Source organism: Heterocephalus glaber, unplaced genomic scaffold (assembly GCF_053883595.1).
Source record: "Heterocephalus glaber isolate CG9 unplaced genomic scaffold, H.glaber_assembly_v1.0 deba00001600, whole genome shotgun sequence".
NCBI classification, from domain to species: Eukaryota; Metazoa; Chordata; class Mammalia; order Rodentia; family Bathyergidae; genus Heterocephalus; species Heterocephalus glaber.
Window position 1 is genome coordinate 33,678,005 of NW_028258372.1, and position 23,722 is coordinate 33,701,726.

The following is a 23,722-nucleotide window of genomic DNA, read 5'->3' on the forward strand; positions in this document are numbered from 1 at the left end:
TCCTAAGCAGAAATTAAAGCTGACTTATATATATAGCTATATAAAAAAACTTCCATCTAGACTGAGAAAAGAAAAATGAAATCAGAATGAAGAAAAAACAATGCAGACCTTAGTCCCAACTCATTGATTGAGGTAGCATAATCGTGACATCAGAGCCACACAGGGATACTGCAAGAAATTAAAAGCCCAATGTACCCGATTAATATCCAAGATGAATATAGATGCAAAAGTCCTTAATTGGAAAACTTAATTCAACAGTGTATTTTAAGGTGCATAAAACATGATCAAGTGTGATTAATTTCTGGGGTGCAAGGATGGTTCCATGCATATCACTCAAAAAAATTTATACTCTGTAATTAAGAGACTGATGAACACAATTACATGGTTATCAACAGAGGCAGAACAAACACTTGACAGTAATAAACATTGCTCTGATTTTATAAATTTGGTATTGAAGGAATTACCTCAAGACAATACAGACCATACACATGTTGAGTATTCCTAATTTAAAAATCCAAAATCTGAAATGCTTCAAGTTCTGAAACTTTGAGTACTAATGCTACATATAGAAAACTCTACACCATCATAATTTCTTTCATACACAAAATTATATAAAATATTGTATAAAATGATCTTCAGGCTATGTTTATAAAGCGCACAAGGGGCGATTAAAACATACAGTGAATGTTAAAACATAAAATATTTATTACAATAAAAGGCATATTGCCAGTAATGACGAGATAAGTGAGTTCAAATGGAGAGTATTTCAAGAATTTTGGGGAGCATTATTGGCAATGTGTTTTGTTTTTAGGCCCACGTCCCACAACCAAGATATCTCATTACATAATATATATAAAAATTCTAAAATTCAAAAAAAAAGGGCCCCAATCACTTTACATAAAGGATACTCCACTTGCATTATTAGCCCAAAACTGACAATGTACCTGGTGAGAAGTTGAAAAGTTTTCCTCTAAGATCAGGGTTAAATAAAAAATGTCCATTATCTTAGTTCATTTCCTGTTGCTATAATAGGATAACTGAGATTTGATAAATATAACATCCTGTGCTTAACTCCCAAGTTCATGTCCTCACAAACCAAATATATATATGGGGTGGGTTTTTTTTTTTGCTTATTTGTTTGTTTGATATGATTTTTTTGATACAGGGTCTCACTATGTAATTCAGGCTGGCTTGGACTATGTAGCCCAGACTAGCCTCAAACTCATAGCAATATTCCTGCCTCAGTCTCCTGAGTACTGGAATTATAAGCTCACATATGTCATTTTCACCTTGTCTTAGTCAGTTTCCTTGTTACTGGGACAAAATACCTAACACCTGCAACTTATTGGAGAGGTTTATTTTGACTTACAATTACAGTACATGGTCAGCTGGTTCCAAGTCAGAAGCAGCATGATGGCAGGGCCTGGGCAGAGAAAAACTGCTCATGCCATGGCAGCCAGGAAGCAGAGCAGGGCCAGTGAGAGAGATATGCCCTCCGAGGTTAGACACCTACCTCTTCCCACCAGCAAGTCGGGTCTAGTACTCTCATAATCCAGTCACCTTACGTTAGACCTAAACCACAACACAATTCAATAGCCTCAAAGCTGTAATTCATTCCAGTATTAGCTCTAATATCCCAAGTCCAAGGTCATATCTAAATTGGATATAAGTAAGAATAAGTGCATGAAATATACTGAGGCAAATTATCCATAGCCTGTGGAACAATAAAATCAAAACAAACTAGGGCCAGGGATATAGCTCAGTGGTTCCACCACCCGCATTGCAAGCTCAAGGTCCCGAGTTCTATCCCCAGAACACACACAAAAAACTCAAAACAAACTATCTTACTTCCTAAACACAATGGTGGGTCTGTCATAAGACAGACATTTCTACTCTAAAGGGAGAAATAGTAAAGAAAGGAGTAACAAGCACCAAGTAAATCAAAACCCAATGCCAACAATGACTTTTTTCTCATTTATTTTTATTAGTAAATATTTGCAACAGAAAAATCGAGGCTTTGGCCTGGATTCATCCCATTGGGGTGCACTCTGGGGATTTTCTATCCCCACCAATTGGGACTTGAATTGCTATTTGTACTTCAGTTCAATTATTTCTGATTACCAGTAGCTGTGAGATAAGATTCAGAGGGCTAAAGTTCCAAGGAAATTTGTTTCTATGGTGAGAACTCATTTCTTTTTTTCTTTTTTCCCTTTTTCTTTTTCTTCTTACATTTTATTTCTAGAATAGGAAGCTCAATCTTAATACCACCTGTCATCTGAGAAGCATACTAGCTGGCAGGATAGCTTACAACTATGCCCTTATAACTAGGAAAGAGTTGATATGCTATTGTAAAACTGCATGGTCTCATGTGTTACATTCTGATAAAATATGGCCAATTAATGGATCATTAAATTATCATAGGATTTTATTGCAATTGTTTCATCAAAGACTAGATAAATAGGATGAAATCCCTTACATATCAGCTTTTGGGCTCCTTTTCAATGAGGATTCTGAGAAACATGTAACTAGCTGATTTTTCAGAGAGGAGGGGAAAACCTTATTTTCTGCAGAGATAGTAAAACTCAAGAGAAAAGAGAAAATGAAGAAGTTGGTTTTTAAAATACTGTAAGTCAATCTCTAGCTGATGTAGAGGCCACAACACCACAAGGCTCCACACTGAAAATCAAAAATTTAAAAGGGTCCAAGGATATAACTCAATGTGAAGGAACTGGTTCAATCCCTAGTAAAGAGAGAGAGAGGCTAATTGGAATCCATATTATGGAGGAATGATGATACAGATCATAAGAGGTGTATCTTAACAAGATTCAGAAAGGATGTTACTAAGCAGAAAAGCTTAAACAGAGTACAGGAAATCTAACAAAAATCAAATGAAGACTTTTATAATTTTTATAAAGAATTTACCATGCATATAAGAAGGATGGGGGTTCTGGAAGTCTCAGGAAATATGAGGATTGTTAACTCGACATTTATAGAGCAAAAGGTCCCGTATTTTGTAGAAATTTTCAAATGTGGAAGTGGCTGTGGGAATAAATCTCATCCCAACCGGTGGATATTTCCTTTAGATTATATAATGCAAGCAAAAACAAAAATAGTGAGGCAGGCTATATTTTTGGTGGCTATTGTAGGACAGAACATGAAGAGGGGAGAGATAAATGGATCAGATAAGCACAAGAAAAGAGAGTCCCTAGGGAGGAACTGTTAGACCCAGCAAGAAAGAACCAACCAGAGACCAATATTAAATCCACACAGGAGTTTATTACCAGGGGACTGGAGCTGAGCATCGGACTCGAGCACCAACTGGGGGGAGACAAACACCTTTTTTGTACACCTTTGAGGCCAACAGTTTCTAGGCCCCTCTATGGGATAGAACTAGCAAAGCAAGCGAAAGGTACAGAAGCCGAATGTCCTGCTGTTAGAACATTTGTAAAACAATAGTTGATTAAAGAGACTTTCTAAGGGGAGGAGGTTTCTAAGCTTCCTCCTTCTGAGTTCATCTAAAGGGCAGGCAGGTGGGTCAAACAGCAATACGGAGTCTGTCTTGCTAACTAAGGTCCTTCAGGAACGAATGCACATATGGAAAGGAAGAGAGACATTGGAAACGTGATATCCAATACTAAAGATAAAGGATGAGGGTGGCAAGTACATAGATGGTGGAAAACAGTTGTGATTCCCAGGATGAATAAAGAAGCCCATGGCCCCCTTGATCTTTCAGAGACAGAGAACCAAATGATGGACTGCATAGGGTGCACAGAAACTGCATATTCTGTTCTCAGCACTAAGGTTACTCACAGTTGCCAAAGGGTAGTGTGCATTTAGTGTCCATTGCAAGAATAACAGGGGAAATGCAGAAACGAAAACAGAAAAATCCCTTTCTCCATCTTAAGGAATACCGATTAGGACATTTAAAATTAAAGCAGAGTCTCCAGTACAGGCCAAAATGCCTAATTCCATTATTGGAGAAAGGCTTATTTTGTACACTAAATCTTTAAGTAACTTTCTCTCCAAAAGACATGTACATCTGCAGGTCCCACTGGAACAAGACTTAAGGTTATAAATCCTGATTACCCACACTGAGGAGGCAACAGAGGAGCCTTTTCTCAGATCTGTGAGAACTCTATTCTGGCAGAACAGATTTGCCAGACCAGTTGCTGGGAATGCAAAACTGAGAACTATACATTGATGGGAGCAGCTGCATGAAACAAGGATGATACCAGGCTGCATGTACTGTGGTGATGTCAGATGAGGTAGTACAGGCCCTGCTCTCCTAGTTGGTGCCCCTGCATAGAAAACACTTACTAAGGCTTTGCAACTGTAATCATACTATTAGACACTAGCTAATCTTTGTGCAAAGACCCATTTAAAATGGAATAAACACTGTGCTGATTGCTCTATTCCCAAGTAGACCCTTTGAAATGTAAGACCTTTTGAAATTGTGTATGGAGGGAGGGCCAGGGATTTAGCTCAGTGGTGCCGCTGCTCACTTCACAAGTGCAAGGTCCTGAGTTTGATCCCTGGTACAAAAAAAAAAACAAGGAAACTGTGTATGGGAGACACTTTCTACCTTTTTTTTCCTTTGGTAGGAGCCCTACCTGTATGGTAGGAGCTCTACCTTGTAGACTAGAAAATGGGGCTAAGGTCAAAGAGTATGTACAGCAATTGGTTCAGACACAAACTGCTTTGCATCAATTTATTCTCTTCAGGTTTGTGTAACCAATTAGGCTCTGTACCCCTTCCATGCTGGAGTAGAGGTGCTACTAAAACCTGGAGAACCCAAGGACCGGAAAGAGTTGAATGAAAATTGGAAAGACCCGTATGATGTACTATTAACAACCCACATCTTATTGAATCTCACAAAAGTAAAGCCCTGGATTCATCTCTGTAAAGCAAGCTTGAGGCTGGAGGTGATGCTGGGACCAGCTGGATGGCTGGCGACCTGTCAATCATGGAAACCCAGGAAATGCACAGAAAAATTGTTTTCCAAGCCCTGCACCTGGGACCAATCAGAGAGTGTTATCTTCAATTCTTCTCATGAGAACTCAGGCAGGTTTTTGATAGGCTGTCCTAGATCTAGCCTTACCCTGAGGAGTGGGGGATACAAAGAATAGCAGCCACCTTCCTCATGGCCACTGGGCTCGCTCTTTCACAGTGGACTGCTCTTAGCCTGCAGTGTACTTCTTATCCTACTTTAACTGGCCTGCACTTGATCTGCATAGCATATTTCTTTTCCTACCTTTAGTAAATAGGATACCTCCCTATTTGTTTCACTTGTCTTGTCTAATTCTTTGTTAAGGACAAAAAAAAACCTTGAAAGCACCTCTAGAAAGAGTTCACACCACCCCAGAACCCGATAAGAAGCTCAGCCTGTGGAATTCTGGTCCTTCTTCAGATAGTGCCTGGAGGTGTTGGCTGGCAGAGAAACTTAAATATTTTTTCACAAGTATATTTCATCATGTAAAGATATTTTATTCCAAAAATAATCACTCTTTACCCCTATGCAGCTGAAATCAACTAGAATGGAATTTATGTGCACGTTCCATAGCAATGAAATGAAGGACAGGCAGTGAGGAACTCTAACAAGGCAGATCCTTCTAGAAGTTGTCCTCAGAAAGATTACGTTCACCTTCCCTTCCTAATCCTTTAACTTCCCTCTCCCCATTTATCTAGAATTATGAACCCTAAGGATAGGCCACAGCTGAATAGTCTCAACTCTGAGGACAAGCTATATCTGAACAGTTAAAACATTAAATTTTTTGTTAAATTCACAGAATTCAGATGGTCCTTGTAACTTTGTAATTAGCCCCAAGAATTCAAAATCTATTGAGGTAAGGGCAGGACTGCCCTGCTCAGTATTCAAATTCATCGTCTCCTACTGTACTGTACAAAACTTTTTTGTACCTGGGCCAGAGAAGAGGTAGAGTTTGAAAAAGCTGTGCCTTTATCTTCTTCAGGAGTAGGCTTGAATACACATGATTCCTTTCATCATCTTCTCTTTCTTCGATTTCTGGTTGAATGGTAAGCATTTGAATTGAATAATAGAACTGCAACTTAAACTCCGGTGGAGTAACTGAGTGTTGCTGCTCCATAATGAAAGAAGCAGGGACTAGATGTGGTCCTGAGCACCCAGCTCTTGGAAAATATCCTGAGCTTCTCTGCTAAAACTATTTGCTTTCCTAGCTCAGCGTTTGTGATGGAAGGGAAGTTTCCACAATTTCCTTCAGGGTCTCTCTCTCATTGTCTTAATGATCTCTTCAAGTCATACTAATCTTTTTAGAAAACAATCACTCAGCCTGCACCCTTGATTTCCTTGTCTAGAAATGCACTTTCATTTTCCACCACACAGCCAAGCTATCTAGACTGACTACCTAGACTTCCAACTATCTAGATGATGCTTATCTTTTAATTACATATTCTGTCTTTAAATCATGTCCTCTCATTCCACTGTAAGCAGACAAAAGTAACCAGGTAGCAGCCTTAATCTTTGCTGCTTACAATTTTTTCTGCCAGATATCTTTGTTTATCTCTCTTAAATTCTGCATCCCACAAAGTCCTAGGCCATGGACACTTTAGAAACAAGAGAAAAAGACCTGACACTCACCAAGAGGTTTGTTTTGTTTTATTTTGGGTTTTTTTGTTTTGTCTGTGGCTGCCCCCACAAAGATATCCCCTGAGAGACAGTTGTTTTGGATGCAGCAAGCTTTAGATGTGGACCTATCCAAGATGACTCTATTCTTCATTCTTTAGGGATACATCTGCCTTTATGGCAGCCATCTTCAACTGGGTCTGTGGAGACCCCGCCCCTCCCACGACCAAAACTCAATTACTGTTACTGTGCATTCATGAGCCCGCCTTTTTCTTTGCAAGCAGCTACCCTATACCTTTAGTAAGTTCAGTCCATATGTTGTTCCCTATTATGCTGCAGCATAAATCCTAATAAAAGCCTTTCTGGATGGCATATTTTTGCCCATTTGTTATTTCACTCTTGTTGGGAGCAATTCTACATAATTTTGTGGAAAGATCTTTTCACAATTAAATTATGATTAGGCCTAGATTTCCTGCCTACAAGCCAGCTATGGCATGTCAAGACATAACTCCATTTTTGCCTCCAATCACACCTAAAACCTCGATGGTCTCTTGATGCTGTGATACTCTAGAACAGCATTGCATCACCTGAAAACATCCTGTTTCCTTCAGAACCGAGTAGTAAGAGAAAGGTTACACCTGGAGAGAGACAAATTCCTAATCACCATAAGTTCCTTGTTAACCTAGGATCTCCATCTTCATAAGTTTCTCATTGTCCTAGGATTATTGCCACCCTCTGAGTCATCTGTTACTCCCGATGTACCGAATAAAGGTGTGGCAATCTTGGGGTTCCTTTGTCTTTGCTGCCCAGAGCAGTATGATCAGGCCTAAAGCTCAGCTTCTGCTCTAAGTCTTGTTTACTGTCTTTATTCATTAATTTGCCTTGTGCTGTCATGGCTCACAGGAGACCCAGACTCCGGGTCTGACATGGGCTCTGGTAACATCCCTTTGTCCCCTTTCCCTGGTCCTTACACATTTTGGAGAACAGCATGCTGAACTGGTTGGTACACCAAGAGCTTGTGTTAGCAAAGGCTGCTGGTGCCCGAAGACCCAGAAGACAGGGCTGATGAAAGGTCACAGGCACAAAAAGCTGCCAGGAGCTGGAGGTAATTATACAAAGATCACTGACACAAAAAGCATCCAGTAGTCAAAGTTTGTAACACTGAAGATGACCAGCAGAAATCATGGAGAGTGACAGAGAATTGCAAGGAGCTACTATCTCCAGTGGCTAAAACAGTTCCAAAGGCCTGTTGGTAACTGCTTTATCTGAGTATCATGAAGGGGCATTAACACTAAGGAACTGATAGCTGGAGGTATTCAAAGTCCAGAGCTGTAAACATTGAGACTTCTCCAATTTGTGATCTTAATATGAATTGAATAAGAATTCTTTCAGGGCCGGGAATTTAGCTCAGTGGTTCCATAGCCTGTTGCGCAAGCGCAAGGACCTGAGTTTGATCCCCGGTATCAAATATAAAAAGAAAGAAAGGGAGGAAGGAAGGAAGGAAGGAAGAAAGAAAGAAAGAAAGAAAGAAAGAAAGAAAGAAAGAAAGAAAGAAAGAAAGAAAGAGAAAGAAAGAAAGAAAGAAAGAAAGAAAGAAAGAAAGAAAGAAAGAAAGAAAGAAAGAAAGAAAGAAAGAAAGAAAGAAAGAAAGAAAAAGAAAGAAAGCATTTAAAAAAAAAATAATTCTTTCAAGTGTTTGGTAACACCTTGGAAGTCCTAGAAGGACCTTCCCATTCAGAGGGCCCTGAAGAAGATGGTAGTAACATCATCAGCAGGCTTAAGAATAAGCCCAAACCTGGTGTTCATTTTACCTGTGGTTAAGAACATGGGATAATTAATGAAAATTCCTTGAAACTTTATAACAAGAAATGTATTGGTTTTAGATTAAAAATTTAATTCAAAATTATGTTGGCATGGTAATTGATGGTAATTCAACATGAGCCAAGAGTATAATCAGTTTCCTGTTGGCTGGGGGAAAACTTCCATTACATTAATGATTTCCAAATCAGGTACTCCCAACTTCTCCCCGGCCAGATCACATATCCAATATGCTATTAAGTTTATGTTTTATTAACAAATCAGAGTCTCACAATAGGAGGACAAGCTGGATGATATAATCTCTGGAGAAAACATTACATGAGTGAGATCTAAAACACTACTGACATTTTTGTTTCAAAACGTTTTTTAGAGCTTTAATGGTCTTTCAACAGATAAGATTAAAACAAGTCAGGTTATTTGCCATAGTTATCCATGATTAGAGGAGAAACTTAAAGGTAGACTTACACACCTGGAATTAAGTTGGAAATGAATTACTTAGCTTGTAGAAAGTTTTTACTTCTGGCCCTGGAATTCAATGAAAGAATCATTAAATTATATTCACCAATTTGAAATTTATAATACACATTATAATACAAAGTGCATGAAGAATAAATATAATAAATCTCATTGAAAGTACACACAGGATTTCTAATTTGGAGAAATTTAATGTAAAAAAATCATGTTTAATGGTTTAAACATTTTCAATTGTTTGCCGTTTTAATCTTATAATTACAAAGTACTCTTACGTGCTCATTAAAGTAACCCCTGTAAGCTGCTTCTTGTTTCCATTTTATTAATTCAAGTGAACAAAAAATTAATTTGTTCTCTTTCACAGTATTACATGAAGCTCATTTTAAGAAAATTATCTTTCTTTTGAAAAATATATGCTTTATGAGTTTCTTTCATTTAGACACATTTTACAATTACTGTCAAATAATATTATTTTGAGTTTCATCAACTTCTGAAAGCAAGGGTTTTCTAATTATAAAGTTATGAAGCCTCTGTTTTTAAGATCTTGTGATTACCCTAGTTTCATAACATATATTTATAATTTTATTTTAATGAATACAAAAACATGAAAAATGTACATACTTATTGGTTGCCATTGTTATATTTCAATACACATGTGCACAGTGAAATGTTTTACATATTCCTGCTGGCTTGAACAGATATAGGAATGCTATAAGATAAATAAATGTAACTCTCAACATGCCAGGTGTCAGATATGCTGAGTACATGTTCCCTGAAGTTGAAGAATGAATTCTAAAGAATAACAAAGGTTAAGAGTAGAAAAATTTATTGGGGAACAGGAATGTGGAAGAATAAGAAATGAATAGAAAAAAAGAAATGAATAGATACACTAAATAAATCTACCATATAATTTACAAATTAAGTCTTAGCTTTTAATTAGCTAACCCATACGAATCAAGAAAAGTTGTGGATGAGTTATTCGAAAAAGTTAGAACTAAAAAGTAAAAATGTCAATAATAACAATGATAATGCCACTGGAGACAACCTCTAATAACCTCATGCCGAATTTCAGTAAAGGAAAGGTTTGCATTTTCTCATAAACATGCAAATGTTTGGTGAGATACATGAATAGAGTATTGGGTTATGAATGAATTGATTTTTGGTTACTTGGTTTAATCTTAGGGAAAAGGTTTAAATAATCAAGTTGGATCAAAGCATCATGATCTGAGCCACAGACCCTCTGCCTGACATGGCTCATGGCCCTTGTGTGTTCTCTCAGATTAGTAGATGCTATCTAATGGTACTTCCTTCTAAAATTACTATACAAAAAGTAATAAATATCTCTTTCCCAACAATGCTATTTTAATTTTAAACCAAGATGGAAGAATGAAAATTGAATGTCTTTTTGTGTAGCTGCATTTTAAAAAAAATTGTACACACTAAATATCTAATAAATTATCTGAAATAAGCCAATACATACATACAACAATTAATTTTTACTTTAGGGCCAAGGAGCAGAGCTGCCCCCAGTGCAAAGGAGGTGCGCCTAGTGAGTGCCAGCAGCACACATCCCTCCCCCACCCCCCCTTGAAATGAGAAGACACATAAAAAAGTCTCAAAACCAGACTTCCAGATCATCTACAGCAACTCCAAAGGGAAAAGAGATGAAACACTCTGATACTGAACCACCTGGACTCCCTTAACTGGCAACAAAAGAGGATATAGAAAAAATGAAATCAGAAATAATTTCTCAGATAACAACAGAGATTGTGCCCATAGTGCAAGACATGATTAATAAATCTAGAGAGGACACTGATAAAAAAATAGAGGACCTGAGGAATATGATGGAATCCCAACATAGGAAACAAAAGGAATCCATAAAACAGATGCAAACAGATTTCCAGGAGATGAAAAACTCCACTGAAAGTTTATGCAGCAGAAGGAGCCAATGTGAGGACAAAATTTCAGATATAGACAATAAGATTGCAATTAGTGACCAGGAAAAGAAAAGTTGCTTCAAAATTGTAAGGGACCGTGAAAACCAATCCAGCAGCTGCTAGATGATGCAAAAAAGAATAACGTAAGACTGATTGGAGTCAACGAAGAAACAGAAGAGAGTCCAGATGACATAAAAAAATTGTTAACAGAAGGAATGGCAGAAAACTTCCCAAGCAGGGGAAAAGAACTTGACATACAGATAAGTGAGGCATATAGGACTCCAAATAGCCTTGATCAATAAAAATCTACACATAGGCATGTAATAGTTAAGATTCCAAAAACCCAACAGAAGAACAAAATTCTACAAGCAGTTAGAGAAAAGAAACAAATCACATACAATGGAAAGCCCATCAGAATCACTGCAGACTTCTCAATGCAAACCCTCAAGGCAATAAGAGCTTGGACTGATGTATTTCAAGCCCTAAAGGAAAACAGCCTCCAACCCAGATCAATGTAGCCTGCAAAATTATCTTTCAAAACTGATGGAGAAATAAGATACTTTCATGACAAAGAGCACCTGAGGAACTTCATGAATACCAAACCAACACTCCAAAAAAATTTAGACAATATCCTAGGAAAAGACAAGGATCACAACCCCAGGAAGCCCAGCAGAATGAATCCATCAGGCATGACAAGAAATTAAAAGCAAATGGGGAAGAAAAACAATAAAAAGAAAGTCATGAGAATGATAAGTCAATACGTATTAGTTATAACCATCAATGTTAACGGTCTCAATTCACCAATCAAAAGAAACAGACTGGCAGAATGGGTCAAGAAGCAAGATTCAACAATATGCTGCATACAAAAAAACACACTTATTTAAAAAAGAAATAGACTGAAAATTAAAGGGTGGAAAATGATACTCCATGTGACAGGAACATGAAAAAAAGCAGGAGTAGCTAACCTCTTTGCAGATCAAGTGGACTGCAAAACAACACTGATCAAGAGAGATAAAAAAGGACACTACATCCTTATAAGGGGAACAATCCAAGAGGAAGAGATGACAATCATAAACCCATATGTACTAAACACTAGTGCCCCAACTATATAAAACAAATATTAACAGACATGAAAAATCAAATAAGCACTAATACAATAGTAGTGGGGGACCTCAATACCCCACTATCACAAATAGATAGATCAACTAGACAAACAATGAGCAATGAAAACTAGAACTCAATCAAACTCTTGAACAAATGAACTTAACAGATGTTTACAGAGTGTTCCACCCCACAAAAATCACAATACACATTCTTTTCAGCTGCACACAGGTCATTCTCCAAAATAGACCACATACTCGCTAATAGAACATGTTTAAGTAAGTGCAAAGGAATTCAAGTTATCCCCTGTATATTATCAGAACATAGTGCAATGAAAGTGGAGATAAATAGCAAAAGAAACTGCAAGAATTTCATAAACACATGGAAATTGAACAACACACTTCTGAATAACCAATGGGTCACAGAGGAAATTAAAGAAGAAATCAGACAGTTACTACAATTAAGTGATAATGACAATACAATATATCAGAATCTATGGGACACAATGCAAGCAGACTTACAAGGGAAATTCATAGCAGTGAATACTCTTATTAGGAAAACAGAGTGAAAACAACTAAACAACCTGATACTGAACCTCAAGCTTCTAGAAAAAGAAAAGCAGGACAAACCGAAATCTCATACAAGGGAGGAAGTTATAAAGATCAGGGCAGAAATCAATGCAGTGGAGACTAAGAGAATGATACAAAAAAAAAAAATCAATGAAGCCAAGAGTTGGTTCTTCAAAAGAATAGACAAAATTGACAAACCCTTAGCCAACCTTATCAGAAAAAGGAAAGGAAAGGCCCAAGTCCGTGCAATTAGAAATGGAAAGGTTGAAATTACAATGGACCCAGCAGAAATCCCAGCAGAGCATCATCAATACCTACTTCGAGAACCTATACACCAATAAGATGGAAAATACAGAAGAAATGGACAGATTCCTGGATATGTATGAATTATCAAAGATGAATGAAAACCTAAAAATTCTAAACCACCCAATATCAACCAATGAAATTGAAAACGCAATTATAAAAACTTATCAACCAAGAAAAATCCGCGCCCTGATGGCTTCACTGCTGAATTCTACAAGACATTTAGAGAGGAACTACTGCCACTCCTGTTTAAACTTTTCAATGAAATTGAAAGGGAAGTAGTACTCCTGAATTCATTCCTGGAAGCAAGCATCACCTTGATCCCCAAAGCAGAGAAAGACCCAACTGAAAAAGACAACTATAGCCCAATCTCACTAATGAACATAGATGCAAAAATCCTTAATAAGATACTGGCAAATAGAATGCAGAAGATCATCAAGATCATACAGTCTGATCAAGTGGGATTCATCCCAGTGATGCAGGGATGGTTCAACGTAATACACCATATCAATAGAGCCAAGGACAAAAACCATATGATCATTTCCATAGATGCAGAAAAAGCATTTGACAAAATCCAACATGCATTTATGATAAAAAACCCTATAAAAAATTGGAATAGATGGTCTCTACCTCAATCTGATAAAAGCCATCTATGAAAAACCAACAGCCAATATCATACTAAATGGTCAAAAACTGAAATCCTTCACACTAAAAGCAGGAACAAGACAAAGATATCCACTATCACCACTCCTGTTCAATATAGTTCTGGAAACATTAGCCATAGCAATTAGACAAGAGAAAGAAATAAAAGGAATAAAGATAGGTAATGAAGAAGTCAAATTGTCATTATTTGCCGATGACATGATACTCTATATAGAAGACCCCAAGAACTCCACCAAAAGTCTTCTAGACTTAATATCCAAATTCAGTAATGTAGCTGGATACAAGGTCAACACAAAAAAATCAATAGCTTTCTTCTACACAAACAACTGAGAGAGAAATAGGGTAAACAATTCCTTTCACAATAGCATCCAAAAATCTGAAATACCTAGGAATCAACCTAACAAAAGAAATCAAAGACCTCTACTCTGAAAACTATAGCACTCTGAAAAGAGAGACTGAAGATGATACCAGAAAATGGAAAGACATCCCTTGTTCCTGGGTAGGAAGAATCAACATAGTGAAAATGGCCATACTTCCAAAACTGCTACATAGATTCAATGCAATCCCACTTGAAATTCCAGCAGCATACTTCAGGGACCTTGAGAAAATAATCCAAAAATTCATTTAGAACAAGAAGAGATCTAGAATAGCAAAAGCAATTCTAGGCAACAGAAAAATGGCAGGGGTATCACAACCCCAACTTGGAACTATACTACAAAGTAACTGTGATGAAAACAACATGGTACTGGCACAGAAACAGATCTGAGGACCAGTGAAACAGTTTAGAAGATGCAGAAACAACTACAGACACACTCAGCCACCTCATCTTTGACAAAGGAGCCAAATATCTTCACTGGAGAAAAGATAGCCCCTTTAATAAATGGTGCTGGAAAAATTGGTTTTCAACTTGCCAAAGAATAAATTTAGACCTATGTCTTTCACCACGCACTAAACCAAAATCGAAATGCATTAAAGTTCTAATATTAAAACAGAAATGGTGAACTGTCTGGAAGAGAGGTTAGGTAGAACTCTTGAAGACATTGGTGTAGGAAAAGATTTTATGAACAAAACCTCAGCTGCCTGTGAACTAGCACAAACAATCAACAAGTGGGATCTTTTCTTATTAAAAAGCTTCTGCACTGCAAGAGAAACCACCAATAGTGTGAAGACACAACCCACAGAGTGGGAAAAAAGTTTCACTTTCTGTCCATCAGACAAAGGTACACTATCTAGAATCTATAAAGAACTTAAAAAAATCAGAACTCCTAAATTTAAAGACCCAATCCAAAAATGGGCATCTGAAATGAAAAGACATTTCTTGTGCAAAGAAGTAGAAATACCAAATAAACATATGAAAAAAATGTTCAACATCACTGATCATTAGAGAGATGCAAATGAAAGCAATGCTGAGATTCCACCTCACCCCAAAAAGAATGGCTGCTATCATGAAATCAACCAATAACAATCGCTGGCAGGGCTGTGGGGAAAGAGGAACACTGCTCCACTGTTGGTGGGAGTGTAGACTGGTGCAACCACTATGGAAATCAGTATGGAGATACCTCAAAGAACTAGGATTGGAAGTCCCATTTGACGCAGCTATTCCCCTGCTAGATATCTCCCCCAAAGAATTAAAAGAATCATACCACAGTGATATATGTGCACCCATGTTCATAGCAGCACAATTTGTAATAGCTAAAACTTGGAAACAGACCAATTGGCCATCAACTGGAGACTGAATAAAGAAAATGTGGGAGTTTTTTTTCATAAAATGGAGTACTACTCAGCCATAAAAAATGAGAAATTAGAGACATTTATAGTTAAATGGATGCACGTTGAGGTGATACTCTTAAATGAAATAAATAGGACAAACGTGTAAATACCAAATAGTTTCTGTAGTGTGAGAAACTGAAAGTGTAAATAAGGACTAAAAGGTATAATAGATAATGTGAAATAGGCAGAAAAGGGGCAAAGGGGAAGTGGGAGGGGTAGGGGAGAGGAAAGAAGGGAATGGAATTAATATGAGAAAATGAAAAAATAGGAACAGAGTCTTTGTAAATAGGGAGGGATAGCGGGGTTGAAGGGAGGGCAGGGGAAGGGAGAAAAAGAAGAACCAAGAGAGATTATGTAAAGGTGCAAATTTCCAATGATGAATGTCATTATATTGCATACCTGAAGTGTACCAATAAAATTCATTTTTAAAAAATTATTTTTTAAGGCACAGGAAGCAAATTGGCATTCTATAGTGTGGATCATCTAAACAAAAGCTCTTTCTGTGAAAAATTAGAGATATTTTGGAGCTGAATCCATTTATGCACACTGTACCACTGTGTGTGACCTGTATGAAAGAATCTAATTCCATTGCATCATTATTCTCAGGAAGCATTGCTGAGGAGAGTGTTTGATCTATGTTCCAAAATAAGATAAAGATTAGCTGATGTTATTTTGGTAACTGAACATTTTAAATTAGTGTAATTAGGCTCATGGGCTTGAGGACCAGCTGTGGAGAGCACATAAAAAGAAGACATCAGACACATTCAATACATTGATAGAGCAGATTATCATATTTATTAGGTAGTTGCTTTTCTTTTAAATGTTCCCTTTCTTCTGGTTTATGTTATTAATTCTTGTTAGTTGTTTAAATTATTTTATTTAACTACAGACTCACAAGGATCATTACTTGTTAGACATCATCAGGCCTTCTGAATTGGCACTGTGTCCTGTGCTGCCAGTCTTGGTAACCAGCAATCATCTGCACTCAGCCTACCTGAAGTCTCAGGGCAGAGAAATAGGGGGCAGAGTTGTCTGTAATCACTAATATATGCATAACAATAAAAATGTTATTAAACAAAATCCCCAATAAGCAAGCTAGAAGTTCAATATGGCATAAGCATCAGTGATTTTATATTTCAAGTTAAAGATAATTATGCATGATGATCTCAGTTATCCAACTTACTTTTCTTACAGAATCAGACAGTCTTTAGGAATCTCGGCCTGGTGGGGATACAATCTAGTTGAAACAGTACTAATACAAGAATCTGAAAGGAAGTTCCAATCTTCATTTTGACCAAGTAATTCCTTGAGACCATGAAACTTACTGTCTTTCTTAGGATTAAATCTGGCAACTTCTACGACAAATATTTGTCACCTGATAATATTCTCATCTAGTCTCCAGGTAATTATCACTACTTCTCAAATTAAATTCTCTCAGACTCTTCTTTAACTTTCAGTAAAGCTTCTTCCTCATATTTGTACCTCACTTTACTAGAAATATAGTTTTATTAATTATAAGAACAATCTTTTTGAATATTAATTCAGTGCAATGAATCAATCGTTTATAATTTTTCACAAAGTTCATATTAAAAATTTGAAGGATTCCAAATACTGTATTACTGATAATAAATGTGCTCTTAGAAATTTTTTAGAATTGTAAAGCCTTAAAACTATTTGTAATTTGATAGCCAACAGTGGAATCCAACGTTACATGTTGCCTGGTACAAGCCCATTGAAGGGTTAACTCAGTTAAAGCAGCACTGGTTACTGCTTACAATATGATAATACAGTTAGTAATGAGGAACTACTGAAACACATGTCAGTAAGGAGAGAGTTGTTACAGAGTAGACACATTTATACAAAATCTCTGGGATTTGAGGGCAACAATGGACCAATAATTCTAATCTCTTTTCTCCAAGATTTTACATAGATCCTGCCAAGGTGAAGGATCGCCAAGAAATTGTGTTTAGGAAAGAAACTAAAGGGGGAAAAAGATGAGGTTCCTGCCTTAATGTCAATATTCAGTTAGTGAAATAGAAGTCCTGAATGCTTTATCTCGGTTTTCCTGCCACAAATTCAGATTTGAGGAGGGCCCTTTGGAAAAACTGACAGATTCTCTTAGAAATTTTAAGTCATCCAAACCATTCATACCTTTAAACATACTTTAACATTTTTTCTGCTTCGGGCCAGGGATTTAGCTCAGTGGCACCGCGCCTGCCTCACAAGCACAAGGTCCTGAGTTCAAAAGTCCTGAGTTCCCGGTACAAAAAAAAATTCTGCTTCATTCAAATCAGTGTCCATGATGGTGTTTTTGTCCTTTCACTGTTCTAGGAAGGATGATGTAAGCAGAAATGTGACATTTTTTACTGACAAGTATTTTGTTCACTAGGTTTCTTTGATGTCCAAACTTCTCTGATAAACTTAAACCAACCCTGGTGTTGCATTTACCTTCATTTTTCTTGTTTGTAGAGTGTAATATAGCCTCTGCCTTTCTTAATGAAAGAAACTAAATTAGTTATCTAAGATAAACTGTTTGCAGTACATCATACTTAATTTCATTATTTTATTTCTACCCTATCATATATGTGTATTTCTAATTCTTATTTTCTACCTCTAATACATGTGAATCCATTTTCTTTTTTATTGTCCATAAATTTATTGTCTCACACCCATAAGTGCTATATTATAGCAGATCATGTGGCAACCAAATTTTTTCGTTAGATATATTTTGAGATCCATTTATGTCCATATGTACAATCCAAGCATTAAAATAAAAATTTTCTTTTATTTTTTGCCTGACCTTCCAAACATTTATGCAAAGATTTAAAGTAAGAGATAAGCCAAGAAATGATACCACTTGTTCTGCCACCCTAAATATTACAAGAATAATAATGTGAAGGGATGAGTTTTAAGGGGCCAGTAGTGGAAGGTTTCTTTAAAAAGACTTGTCTCTGGTGCTGAGGATTTAGCTCAGAGGTTTTACTGCCTGCTGCGCAAGCACAAGGACCCGAGTTCGATCACCGGTACAAAAAAAAAAAAGACTTGTCCCTGTGTTATATCCATTATGGACAAAAGGGGAAAATCCAATTCAACTTAAATGAAAGTAGGAAGGTCTTTGCTTTTTTTTTTTTTTTCTGGTATTGTGGGATAGAACACAGGTCTCCTGCGTCCTAGGTAAATGATCTACCACTGTTATGTTTCTAGTCTTGGAAGCTTGAAAACCACATTTCCCATGGATTTAATGGTATAGAGAATACATTGTCTCTTGCTTGAAATTTAAAATTAACTGAAGGGGCTTGTTTCCTAAAACATCTAAAGATGTTGGCTATTACATCCTCCATGTCCATATCTCAGTGGCTAGAGTTGGACCTGTTGAAGAGGGTTAGCCATGGATTGGCTTACAAAGGCTCTCCTCAAAAGATCCACATGGAGGGGTGGTATAACATCAATGGAGAAAAAGACTCTAAATCAAAGGCCAATAGTTTTGTCAAGGTAACTATGCTATGTAAAAGGAGATCTCAAGAAATAGAGCTATCCTTCTTTAATACATGGTGCTGGTAAAACTGGCTTTCCACATGCTGAAGACAAAAGCTAGATTCATGTCTTTTACCATGCACTAAACTAAAATCAAAATGGATCAAAGATTTAAATATTAAAACAGAAACATGAAATATGCTGGTAGAGAGAATAGCTGGAACTCTTGAAGACATAGGTGAAGACAAAAACTTTATGAACAAAACTACAATCACACGGGAAATATTACAAAGAATCACCAACTGGGATCTCATCTTATTAAACAGCTTTTGCACAGCAAAAAAAATCACCAACAGAGTAAAGAGACAACCAACAGAGTGGGAAATCATTTTTGCCAGCTGTTCCTCAGACAAAAGGCTGATATCTAGTATATATAAGGAACTGAAAAATCAAATCCCTCAAAATTAAAAACCCAATCCAAAAATGTGCATCTGAGATGAATACACACTTCTCAGGTGAACAAGTAAAAATGGCAAAGAAATACATGAAAAATTTTCAACATCACTGGTCATTCAAGAGATGCAAATTAAAACAACACTGAGATTCCACCTCACTCCAGAAAGAATGGCTGCTATCAAGAAATCAACCAATAACAAATGCTGGTGGGGCTGTGGAGAAAAAGAAACACTTCTCCACTCTTGTTGGGAGTGCAGACTGGTGTAACCACTGTGGAAATCAGTGTGGAGACTTCTCAAAAAACTAGGACTAGAGGTTTCATTTGACCCAGCTATCCCCTTCTTGGTATCTTCCCAAAAGAATTAAAGCATCATACCCCAGCGATATATGCATACCCATGTTTATAGTAGCACAGTTTGCAACAACTAAATCTTGGAAATAGCCCAGATGCCTATCAACTGATGAGTAGACAAAGAAGATGTGATTTTTTTTACACAATGGAGTACTATTCAGCCATAAAGAAGGATAAACTTGAGACATTTGCAGCTAAATGGATGCGCCTAGAGACCATACTCTTAAGCAAAATAAATCAGACACACGTGTATATATTGCAGTGTTTTTCTGGTTTGAGAAACTGAAAGTGTGAATAAAGACCAAAATGGACCTGGGGATTTAGCTCAGTGGTGCCACTGCCTGCCTTGTAACCACAACGTCCCAAGTTTGATCCCCGGTACCAAAATATAAAAAATAATAAAAAATAAAAATAATAATAATAAAAAATAAAGACCAAAATGTAAGTAGATATTGTGAAATAAGAAGAAAATGTTCAAATGGGAAGGGGCACAAGGGAGAGGGGAGAGGAAAAGGAAGAGAAAAGAAAAAAATGAGAAAGGTAAAATGGAAACAAAGCTCTTGTAAATAAGAAGAGGAAGAGGGGTAAAAGGGAGGGGAGGGGAAATGGGAAAAAATAAGAATCAAGATATATCATGTACAGGTACAAATTCCACATGATGAATGTGATCATTATGTATACCTAAATTGTACCAAAAAACTTAATTAATGATAAAAAAGAAATGGGGCTGTCAAGAATCTATAAACATTCCATAATATTTTTTCTTTTCTTTATGCTTCTAATTTAAAAATTATATCCTCACATTTTTCCTGTATTTTCATTTTAATCTATTTTTGGATTAAAAATGTTTATTTGTGTCTCCTCATCATTCTTGATTCTAGTTAACTTCATTGTACAAGTCTGCTACTAATCTTTTCCAAAACCAAGTTTTTAAACTTTTGTTTGTATTTTGTTTTTTGTGGTACTGGGAATTGAACCCATGCACTTTCCACCACTAAGCTGCATCTCAGGCCCTTTTTACTGTATTTTGAGACGGGATCTTGCTAAGTTGCCTAGGCTGGCCTTGAACTTACAGTACTCCTGCCTTGACCTCCAAAGTAAAAAGAGTAAAAAATATTAGTTTTATTGGATGGTTCAGTTATAAGTGATATTTTATTCACTTCTGCTTTTACCTTTATTATTTCTTTTTTCTCTTAATATCTGAACTTAATTTTTACCTAGTTTTAAATGTACATAATCTAAACTTATTTTTCCCAAAATACAAATGAATTTCAGACTACGGCTGTCACCCTAAATTTTGGTTAGGTTGCATCTCGTAGGTTTTACTATGTGTTCTTATATTTATAACACAGTTCTTAGTATTTTAAATATTATGTCATCAGATTATTAGAAAATAAATTATCCAAAATGAGAGGTAGGGGAGTAAACAATTTTTATGAGTATTTTTAATTATTACTTCTTTGTAATTATAGAAAGTGATATTTGATATTCATAAGAATTATTATATAAGTAATCAGTTTAAGCAATTTATGAACACATGTATTTCTTTATATTTCCTCAAATGGAAATACAATATATGTAATAAAATATTTTAGTTATTTTAACAAATTATAATTATCTTATCTTCTTGAAATCATTGTGTATTTTCATATAATAATAGATTCCAGTATTTTTCCTGTTATTTTAATGACATCGTGACCTTTTGCTTTGAATCAGTATTTCATTTAGTTGACGGAAATTTTGTGTTGCTTCTTTCAAACTATGATTTTGAATGGTAAATTCAATTAGTCTTTCCTATGTTATATTGAGTATCTCTATATGTTGCAATCCTGAATGGATGGTATTAGTAGATAAACTAATTGCCAGTTACTTTCTCTGAGCACTTTGAAGATATAGTTCCATTTTTTTTCTGGCTTCTAGTACTGATGAGGGTCTGTAATCTATCTTCTCTCTCTTACTATTAGCTCTTTGTACACATTTCATCTTCTTTATATCTGGTTATATATCTGGTATATACTTGATTAAAATGATCAAGTATGGTGTTACATTTCATAATGATTTGTAATTTATAATTAGATTTGAAAATAAGCTTTCGAGGAATATGAGACTTGGAAATAATTTCTCTTTGAGATACACTTTTTTTTCTCAGCACACGTTCTACTCAGCCTGCAATCTGGTCCAAAATTGAAAACATCTGTTAGTTATGTTTCACAGTGTGTAGTTTTGAGTTGTTTCCTAATGTCACTGAAGACTCAGTCTTCTATATTTATAGATTTTTTTCTTTTAAAGTTTTGAGAGACTTTCATAAAGTAAAAATGACTTTACTGCATCATCTTTGCCCAAAAGCCAGAATTTGTAGAGGGTATTTGTCTGGAAAAAGTATGATGTATCATTTCTAACTTTCCCTTCAGCTTAAAAATAATATACCACAACAAATAACTAATCTAAAAATCTGCCAGTATAAGAGAATCTTTTCTATTGATGAAACTCAAGGATCAACCAAATGTTCCTGGGAGTAGAAGATATTCTTTCACAATACATCATTATAGATGACCAGTGACCAGGTATCTGCCAGGCACGAGGGATGGAGCCATAGTACCCTTTCCCAGAAGTGAGTGGTCAGTGGATCTAAAGTCCAGCAGGAAGAGGAGGAGAGATATCCAAGGCTACCTACTTTAGATTGTGAAAGAACAGCAGCACAGTCTACTTGTCTTTAAAGCTCCAAATCAGAGGCTGTAATATATTGGAGTTGGTGTAGAAAAGACACAAGGTCAGGAACAAAACATAAGAAAACAAAAACATCTTACAGATACTAAAGCATTATATACAGTAGTCCTGGTACAATTAGAACAGAATTACAATAAGAACAGAAGGTTGACAACAGAGCCTCAGGCTAGTGGAATGAGAAGGAAAAAAACCCTATAATAAATGTCATTACTTTTGTGGAGGAAATACAAACAAGCTAATCAGAAATCTGCAATAAAATTAAGAGATTATTGCGGACTGGAAGAGTGAGGATCAAGCCTGGTTCCTTGGTCCTGATCCCCTGTTCTTCCCTTAAGAGACTCTAAACACCCTAGGATTTAATAGAACTCAGGCTAGAGTATTAATTGGTTGTTGTTTAAAGAAAATACTGAGATAAAAACGAGCAAAAACGATGATCTAAAAAGACTAAATTGTATTATTTATAGAAATACAGTATGCAATTTTAATATTGGGAGAAATAAAGGAATTCAAAGTTATTCAAAGTTATTGAAAACAAAATTAATATGCAAAATTTAAGTTATATCTGTGTATAGAAAATATGCTTATTCAAACATATAAATTAATAAAAGATCCCATAATCATACAAACGAAAACCTAAAGAATCCTGAATAAATCTATTCATATATTAAATCAATGGGAGGAAAATTTTATTACCAGGCATCTTATGTGTATTTCTGCAACACGCTGGCCCTGAAACTCCATGCTGACGGGGGGACAGAGAGTGGGATACAGCCATTTTCCAGTTCACGTAGATATCCACGTTTGTGTTTGCTCTTGGAAAGCATAGGAAAATATATATTTGCTTTCACAATATTTAAAATGTGTTTACATATGTATTTATAATCAAGTGCAAAGTAAGTAACTATTCCGCTTAAATTTTTTCTTTTGCTTAAATTATTTTATTGGTACATTTTAGGTATACAATACATTCACATTTGTCATTGGGTGCTTGTACCTGTATGTGATGCATCTTGGTTCTTATTTTTTCCCCATTCCCTGTGTGCCCTTCATCCCCTCCACCCTTCCCTATTTACAAAGACTTTGTTTCCATTTTTTCCTTTTCTCATGATTTTTCCTTTCCCTTCTTTCCTTTCCCCTTCCCCTCCCACTTCCCCTGTCCCTTTAGACCTGCTTAAATATTAACATCTAGTTACCAACACAAGTGAGCGAAGTTGTCCATTCTCCATCTGTTCATTGTATTTTTTTATGCCCTTTCATTATAAAATAGGGATGGCAATCATATTCAACTACTTCACTGTGTCCATAATCCTCTCTGCAGACCACTTTCTTGGGGAGTAGAGGAGGAGGACCACATGAATGAAATTTTCCTGTAATAAAGAAAATTTAAATAGTGCTTAAATGAATTTATAATCTGAAAGGTACCAAAATATGGAGTTACTATTTTAGTTCATGTAGAGATTAATTAATTTTTACTACATTG